Source organism: Erythrolamprus reginae, chromosome 1, assembly GCF_031021105.1.
Source record: "Erythrolamprus reginae isolate rEryReg1 chromosome 1, rEryReg1.hap1, whole genome shotgun sequence".
NCBI lineage: Eukaryota > Metazoa > Chordata > Lepidosauria > Squamata > Dipsadidae > Erythrolamprus > Erythrolamprus reginae.
The window spans coordinates 387395903-387405247 of NC_091950.1; the positions used below are offsets into that span (position 1 = coordinate 387395903).

A 9345-nucleotide genomic window follows, 5' to 3' on the forward strand; every position below is an offset into this window, starting at 1 on the left:
AATGGCTCAGGGGAATCAGTTTCCCCATGCCTGATGGCAGAGGTGGGTTTTAAGGAGTTTGCAAAAGGCAAGAAGGATGGGGGCAATCCTAATCTCTGGAGGGAGTTGGTTCCAGAGGGTCGGGACTACCACAGAGAAGGCTCTTCCACTGGGTCCCGCCAGACGACATTGTTTCATCAACAGGACCCAGAGAAGGCCAACTCTGAGGGACCTCACTGGTCACTGGGATTCGTGTGGCAGAAGGCGGTCTCGGAGATATTCTGAGTTGTTAACCTAATCCTATGTAGCTTCTGCTCCGGCAATCTCACACTACTTACCAGAGCTTACAAAACTTTCTCCAGACCCATCCTCGAATACAGCTCATCTGTTTGGAACCCATACCGCATCTGGACATTAACACCCTCGAAAATGTCCAAAGATACTTCACCAGAAGAGCCCTTCACTCCTCCACTCAAAACAGAATACCCTATGAAACTAGACTTACAATCCTGGGTCTAGAAAGCTTAGAACTAAGACGCCTTAAACATGATCTAAGTATTGCCCAAAATATCATATGCTGTAACATCCTGCCTGTCTATGACGACTTCAACTTCAACCACAACAACACAAGAGCACACAACAGATTCAAACTTAATATTAACTGCTCCAAACTTGACTGTAAAAAATACGACTTTAGTAATCGAGTTGTCGAAGCGTGGAACTCATTACTGGACTCTGTAGTGTCATCCCCTAACCCCCAACATTTTACCCTTAGACTATCCACGGTTGACCTCACCAGATTCCTAAGAGGTCAGTAAGGGACGTGCATAAGGGCACTAGTGTGCCTTCCGTCCCCTGTCCTATTGTCTCTCCTATATCTCCTATATCTTTTCTTCTATTCCTATATCCTTTCTCTATTATTTCATTGATATATTTTATTCCTATATCTTATTCCTATATCGTATATCTTTATTCCTATATTTTATTCCTATATCTCTTCTATTCTTTTTCATATATATTTTACTACAAGTATATCCTCTATAACCTTCATTGTGTATTGGACAAAATAAATAAATAAATAAATAAATAAATAAATAAATAAATAAATAAATAAATAAAATAAAAATAAAATAAATGATGGGATGCCAGGAGCAGCTGCACAGGCATAGAACATCTTAAATCACAGCTGGGACCCATTAGAGAATTTTACAGTAGGCTTAAAAGGGGAGGTCTTGTGGGAGAACTCTTTGTAGGAGTTATCATTTGCAGTTTAACAGGGATAATGACACAGACCTGGAGTTCCATCCCTAAACTGATGTCTTGCAGCTGTGGACAAACAAACCCAGTTTTGGGACACTTGTATTTGAAAAAACTGTAGCTCTGGAAACAACAGTGTGAGTACTTTTGCTGCAGCCCATTTGGGAGGCATTCTTGACAAACTTTGGGGAGTTTTAGACATTTATTACCAGCTTGGCTGTTAACCCTGACCTTTGTGTCATAAACAAACATTCTTCTGCTGTCATTGCGGCTCTCAGCCACTTTGTAAGCAATATATTTTATATGTCAGAAATCTTCAGTCTGTGGGTGTGTTTTTGTCTTGCCTTGCTGTGTGACCAGCCCGTCAGGCAGAACAGCCACCACATAAGAACTCCCTTTTCTGCCGTGGCCCTGGAATGAAAGCATCTTCCAGATCAGCAATGGGGTCTCCAGGCTTTGCTGTATCATTGGGAAGATTCCTGGCTGCCATCCATATAGGAAAATGTTCAGCCACCTGGTAAAGGGGAGCAATGTATGGCAGGCGAATGAGTCTTAGAACACAGTCTTGGTTTCTTTTACTGAAGTTGGGTTGAGTTAAGATGGGGGAGAAAATGTGTTTTTAAGTTCCTTTTTAAAAAGGGAATGGCTGAGGTGTGTCTATAGAGAGACTATGGGATGGCAGGGGATGATGGACCTTTTTAATTGAATGCCTCCTCTCAATCAATTGGCTACTCTGAAACTGGGTTCCCACTGGGTTCCTGACTTGTTTTTCTTGTTTTTGGCTTCTGTGCACATATAGAAGCTGTTTTTGGCTTTTGCGTATGCTGAGAAGCTTGGTTTTGGGCACAGCACATGCATGCATCCATGCAATGTGGGAGGAAGCAGACTGGCGGTGAAGTAAATTAGAACCCACCCCTGGTTTTAAGTCTTTTCTGATTCCCTCTCAATGGCTGTAAGCCATAGGCAGCTCCACACAGACTTCTGGCAGCCTCATTCAGAGTGGGAGAGAATGAGATTTTCTTATTTGCTTCCCTATTTGAGAGATTTGCCCACATCTTCCAACATTCTGCAAACATTTTGTTGCAACCTCATTCAGCAATCTTCTGATTCTTATCCATGTTAATACATATTATCCTTGCTTCTTACCTTTCCTTGACTTTCTATCAAGAGTGAATTCTTTTTAAATAACTCTCTCCACTTCTGTACAGGATTTGCCTCCAATGAACCAAAACATACGAGGGAATGCATCCAACAAAATGGTATTTGCAGACTTAGATGCACTTATCCTTTCAGACAACATGGAAGATGTAGTATTTTGCCAAGCTGTTGCATAAGGTATTTTTTTTCTAATCAATTGACAGATCTTATAAGTTGCATGGGAATGAAAGGTTTCTTACTAAATCTCCTTGGCAATAGTAGTCATACCCTTAGTATAAAAGACTTTGTTTTATATAAATAAAATATGAATTAATGCTAAAAGATGAGAAGTTTCCCAGTTTCCCATCACTCAAAGATTGATAGATGATAGATAGATTAGATAGATAGATGACAGATGAGAGGCAAAAAAGGAGCTGTGATGTTCCTTCAATATACCATGGTGATTCGACATGTAACCCTTCCATGGCACAGAGCTGAAGGGATTGGGTACTATAGCCTAGAGGTTAATTCTCTGCCTTACAAGGCCAAGGTTGCAAGTTCAAGTCCCAGTGAGAGTATGACTATGTGATGAGGCCAGAATAAGGCCGAAATAGATCTATCCTAGTCTCCCTTAATTTTCAAATTCAGCAAAAACATGTGACACATACAGAATATAGTTTGTTGGCTATGAATAAATTAACTGCCTTGGAAATGGCCCTAGGTTGGGCCAAGAGGCAAAAAAGGAGTTGTGATGTTCCTTTAATATACCAGGGTGATTCAGCACAAAAAACATGTAACCCTTCCCTGGTACAGAGCTGAAGGGATTGGATACTGATACCCAGTTGTACATCTCCACCCCATGTCCAGTCAACGAAGCAGTGGAAGTGATGTGCCGGTGCCTGGAGGCTGTTGGGGCCTGGATGGGTGTCAGCAAACTCAAACTCAACCCAGACAAGACGGAGTGCTTGTGGGTTTTGCCTCCCAAGGACAATTCTATCTATCCGTCCATTACCCTGGGGGGGGGGAATTATTGACCCCCTCAGAGAGGGTCCGCAACTTGGGCGTCCTCCTCGATCCACAGCTCACATTAGAGAAACACCTTTCAGCTGTGGCGAGGGGGGCGTTTGCCCAGGTTCGCCTGGTGCACGAGTTGCGGCCCTATTTGGACCGAGAGTCATTGCTCACACACTTTTCAAAGGTAGCCCCATGTAGAGAGCATTGCAGTAATCGAACCTCGAGGTGATGAGGGCATGAGTGACTGTGAGCAATGACTCCCTGTCCAAATAGGGCCGCAACTGGTGCACCAGGCGAACCTGGGCAAACGCCCTCCTCGCCACAGCCGAAAGATGATGTTCCAATGTCAGCTGTGGGTCGAGGAGGACGCCCAAGTTGCGCACCCTCTCTGAGGGGGTCAGTAGTTCCCCCCCCAGGCTAATGGACGGACAGATGGAATTGTCCTTGGGAGGCAACACCCACAGCCACTCCGTCTTGTCTGGATTGAGTTTGAGTTTGTTGACACCCATCCAGGCCCCAACAGCCTCCAGGCACCGGCACATCACTTCCACTGCTTCGCTGACTGGACATGGGGTGGAGATGTACAACTGGGTATCATCCGCATATTGATGATACCTCACCCCATGCCCTTGGATGATCTCACCCAGCGGTTTCATGTAGATATTAAATAGCAGGAGGGAGAGGACCGACCCCTGAGGTACCCCACAAGGGAGAAACCTAGAGGTCGACCTCTGACCCCCCACTAACACCGACTGCGTCCGACCGGAGAGGTAGGAGGAGAACCACTGGAGAACAGTGCCTCCCACTCCCAACCCCTCCAGTCGGCGCAGAAGGATACCATGGTCGATGGTATTGAAAGCCGCTGAGAGGTCAAGAAGCACCAGGACAGAGGACAAGCCCCTGTCCCGGGCCCGCCAGAGATCATCCATCAACGCAACCAAAGCAGTTTCCATGCTGTAGCCTCACGTCCCTGTGAGGGTATGGCTAGCTGATGAGGCCAGAATAAGGCCGGAATAGATCTATCCTAGTCTCCCTTAATTTTCAAATTCAGCAAAAACATATGGCATGTATATATATTTGGGGTGGGGGTAGTGGTTCTCTCTCTCTCTTGCTCTGTGTGTGTGTGTGTGTGTGTGTGTGTGTCTGTGTGTAGCATCAATTGGAGTGAAGATGGTTACAGATATAGATATAAATATGGATAGATGAGATGATTGACAGACCCTTAAATTTTAGGTTTTGTTTGAAACATAAAGTATGTCTTGTTTGATGTTTGGCTTATTGTTTTAATTTGCTTGTTTCCCTCAGGTCACAATTTCCAGAAGAAAATCATAATGCAGCCAGCTCACCATCCATCTTTTGAAAAATCTGAGAGCCACTGAATCCTGCTAGCTAGTTATTTATTTAGATTAGATTTGATTTGATTTGATTTGATTTGATTTGATTTGCTTTGCTTTGCTTTGCTTTGCTTTGCTTTGCTTTGCTTTGATTTGCTTTGCTTTGCTTTGCTTTGCTTTGCTTTGCTTTGCTTTGCTTTGCTTTGCTTTGCTTTGCTTTGCTTTGCTTTGCTTTGCTTTGCTTTGCTTTGCTTTGCTTTGCTTTGCTTTGATTTGATTTGATTTGATTTGATTTGATTTGATTTGATTTGTATGCCGCCCCTCTCCGGAGACTCGGGGCGGCTAACAGCAACAATAAAACAGTGTACAATAGTAATCCAATACTAAAACGATTAAAAACCCATTAATATAAAAAAAATTCCCTCCAGCATAGAATATTGGCCTGTTTCCAAACTGTCTTGGCCTGCAGTTAAAGGTTGCCTGCCTTGCAATGCTTTTCATGAGTTCTTGCATTTGAAATCAAAATAAATAAACCATTCTTGCTGCTCCTGGCATTCGAAAGTAAAGGTTGTTGCTTTTCTGTATTTACAGGCATAGCCCTGGAGGCAACAGAGTAGAGCTGGTTCCTGGAAGGGCAATGAGGTGATCAGCTAAGTTGCATGAGGAGTTATTGAAGGACCTGAGCAGGCTTAGCTTTTAGAAGGAGTGTATGTGGGGGAGGGAGATGTCTCTTCAGGGAAATGACCAGTGGTGAAATCGTTTGGTTTTTTAAGTCTTTTCTCCTTTCCTCCTTTTTCTTTACCTCCTTAGAATCTCCCTTTTTAAAATAGTTATTATTTCTAATAACAACATATATTGGATTTTGAATTTTGAATTTTTTATTTTTCTTTTGACAACTGAATAGCTATAATTTAAGGTTAATTGTTAATAAAATAGATTGAATAGATTTGGAATTTACAGAAATTTTCTCCCTTTCACCACATACAAATTTAGATTGATTTAAATTAATTCGAATTTTAAACAGTGGATTCAAATTTGACAATGTCAACTTCTTCAACGGTTGTCAAAACGGTTAAAAAACAAACCACAGCAACAATCTCTTCTCCACAAGTGTCCCCCCGTCCTTCCCCGACGCACCAGGCGTCAGCTATGTCTTCCAAGGATAAAGAAAAAGACAAAACAACGCAGCCCAACTTTGCAACATTACAAGAAACTTTAAATAATATGCAGGACCTCATTCTTAAATCTCAAGAGGATGCTACCCAACAAAGAGAGGCTATAAAAGAGGAAGCAACACAACAAAGGGAAGCTATAAAAGCAGACTTGGCAGAATTTAAAAAGGAGATGGCCCAACTGAAAGTTGATATGGGCGAGGTGAAAGATCAGATAAAGGTGATCCAACAAACACTACAAGAAAGTGATGATCGAGTGAAAAAGGTTGAAGAGAAATCCGATAAAAATGCAAAAAGAATTGATTATCTCGAAGGGAGAGCCGATGCAAGACACAGAAGACATGATGAATCAATTATTCAGCTGGAGATGCAACGTGCTTCGTATGGACTACGATTTCAGAATATGAAAGAGGAAAAAGATGAAGATTTAAAAATGACTATGGCGGAAACGATTGGAGGAATACTTCAGGAGGATCCTGCCGCGCTAGTGAAAGAAATCGATGAAGTTTACAGGACTTCGAATAGTTACATCCGTCGCCACAATCTCCCAAGAGAGATTCATATCAAATTCACCAGGAAAACCTTACGAGATGACATACTTCACTGGGCAAGAAATTCCAAACTCCAACATCAAGGAGTGGAAATAAAAATATTAAAACAAGTTCCAAGAAGTGTCAGAGAGAGCAGAAGAGATTACCAGTTTCTTACCAGAATTTTGATCAAAGAAAATATAACCTATCGTTGGTTAATCCCACAAGGTCTTTCTCTGACATGGCGTTCTACAAGATACAAGCTGGAAAATGTAGAACAAGCTAGGTATTTCTTTGAAAATAGTGGCATCAGCCACATGGACTTTTCAGATAAACAACAAGAGGCTCAACAACAACCAGCACAACAGCAACCAGGGGAGATGCTAGCAATCCAACAAGAAGAACTTTTGGGGGCCACCGCTCAAGTAATAGAGCAGGACCAAGGTGCTATAAGAAGAGTTCAGCCTCAGCGAGAAACCAAAAAACCTACTAAATGACAACAACTAAAGATCTAAAGATCTTTTCGGTAAATGTCAATGGACTTAATGAACCAAGGAAAAGGAAACAAATCTTCTCTAAAATCAGAAATCAAAATGCTCAAATTGCAATATTACAAGAAGTACATATTAAAAAAGATAACCAAAAATTATTGTTGAATCCCAAAATTGGAAAAATGTATGCTGCATTAGCAGATCAAAAAAAAAGAGGTGTGGTGATGTATGTAGAGAACTCTATAAATTCCAAACAAATATATAAGGATAATGATGGTAGAATACTGATTGTACAAGTTGATATTGAACCTAGACCTATAGTGGTTGTTTCTATTTATGCTCCCAATGAAGACCAAATGACATTTTATAAAAATTTACATCAAATAATAATAGATTTAGCTATTGAGAATGTATTAATAATAGGTGATTTTAATGCTATTGTGAATAGGCAATTAGACCATTCAGGGGGAGGGAGTCACAATAAAAGGAAAAAAACAAAAAGAAATCTACTACCTAGTACTTTCCAAAAAATGAAAACAGAATTATTGTTAAATGATATATGGAGGGAAAGACACCCCCATAAAAGACAATTTACGTTTTATTCTAATCCTCACAAAATCTGGACAAGAATAGACATGGTATGGACACCAAAAATGCTTGCAGAACAAATAAGGGAAGTAGAGATAGATGTTAATACATGGGCTGATCACAACCCAATAGTGGTCTATATAAGAAGGAACAACAAACAGAATATTTGGCGGATGAATAGAAATATATTAAAAGATAAGAAATATAAGGATTGGATCGAAAAGGAATTAAAAATATTTCTTGAAATTAATAAAACCCCAGACACCACTCCACAGAATATATGGGATACACTCAAAGCTTATATAAGAGGGTTAACAATATCTTATACAGCAAAATACAATAAGGAAAATAAATTAAAGTATGTACAATTAATAAATGAATTAAAACAATTGGAATTTGCATCGCAGCAACACACCAAGAACAGAGACTTTAAAACAGAAATAAATGTAATTAAACATAAAATTAGAATTATAGAACAAAACCAAATAACTGAAAAAATTAAAAGAGCAAAACAACATTACTTTGAACATGCAAATAAACCAGGCAGATGGTTAGCATATAAACTTAGAAAGCAGAGTCAATCCAAATTGATAAAAAAATTAGAAGACAAAGATGGTACAATAAAATATGATACAGAAGGAAAGGCAGATATTGTTTATAATTTTTATAAAGATCTTTATGCCAAAGACACCGTTAGTGAAGATGAGGTTTTTAATTACCTACAGGCTTCAAAATTACCACAAATAACAGAAGATCAACAGACTATGTTGGATGGACCAATAACAATGGAAGAACTCCTAACTATAATTAAAAAACAGAAAAACAATAAGGCCACTGGTCCGGATGCTATACCGGCAGAATGGTACAAGATAGACAATGAAGTAGTAAGAAACTATATGTTAGAAACTTTTAACTTATGTAGACTTGAGGGTAAAATTCCGAAATCGTGGTCAGAATCGTTGACAACTTTAATACACAAATCCGGCACTGACCCAGTAAAAATTAAAAATTATAGACCCATATCTTTATTAAATGTAGATTATAAAATATTTATTGCCATCTATGCAGATAGACTGAAAAGAATCATAAATGGAATAATACATCAAGACCAAAATGGATTTCTACCAGGGCGACAAATTAAAAATAATCTTAGAACAGTAATAAACACATTAGAATACTATGAACAACACCCAGATAAGACAGCATCCTTAATGTTCCTAGATGCTCAAAAGGCCTTTGACAACGTTAACTGGACATTTATAAAAATGCAATTAAATAGAATGAGATTTGGCTCAAAATTTGTTAACTTAATAGATACTATATATTCAAAACAAACGACTAAGATAATATTAAATAATAATCAATTACAAGCACTTGATATAAATAAGGGAGTTCGTCAAGGATGTCCCATATCACCATTGTTATTTATTATGACACTTGAAACTTTATTAGTTAAAATAAGAGCGGATTCCGAAATAAAAGGTTTAACTATAGGCGATGAAACTTACAAACTCCAAGCTTTTGCAGATGACTTAACGTTTATAATTGAAGAACCGATAACAACTGTTCCTTCTTTATTGCAAACTATTGAACAATACGGAAAGGTAGCAGGTTTAAAGATAAATAAAAGCAAAACTTCTTTCTTAACTAAAAATATGAATAAAATACAAGAAACTAAATTAGAAAATATTTCTGGAATAAAAACTGTAAAGAAAGTAAAATATTTAGGAATAAATTTAACAGCGAAAACAATAACATTAAAAAATGATAATTACATAAAATTATTATCAGAAATTAAAAAAGATTTAGAAACATGGAATAACCTGAAAATATCATTTTTAGG

The 9345-nt window shown here is 39.0% G+C and overlaps 1 long non-coding RNA gene across 1 annotated transcript; it reads left to right on the forward strand.

Moving 5' to 3' along the window:
* Nucleotides 1–1556: 1556 nt before the first annotated feature.
* LOC139161949 (uncharacterized) lies at nt 1557–4775 on the forward strand. Its single transcript, XR_011558197.1, has 3 exons — nt 1557–1753; nt 2445–2571; nt 4693–4775. It is a non-coding gene; the product is annotated as an uncharacterized lncRNA (long non-coding RNA).
* The last annotated feature ends 4570 nt before the right edge of the window (nt 4776–9345 follow it).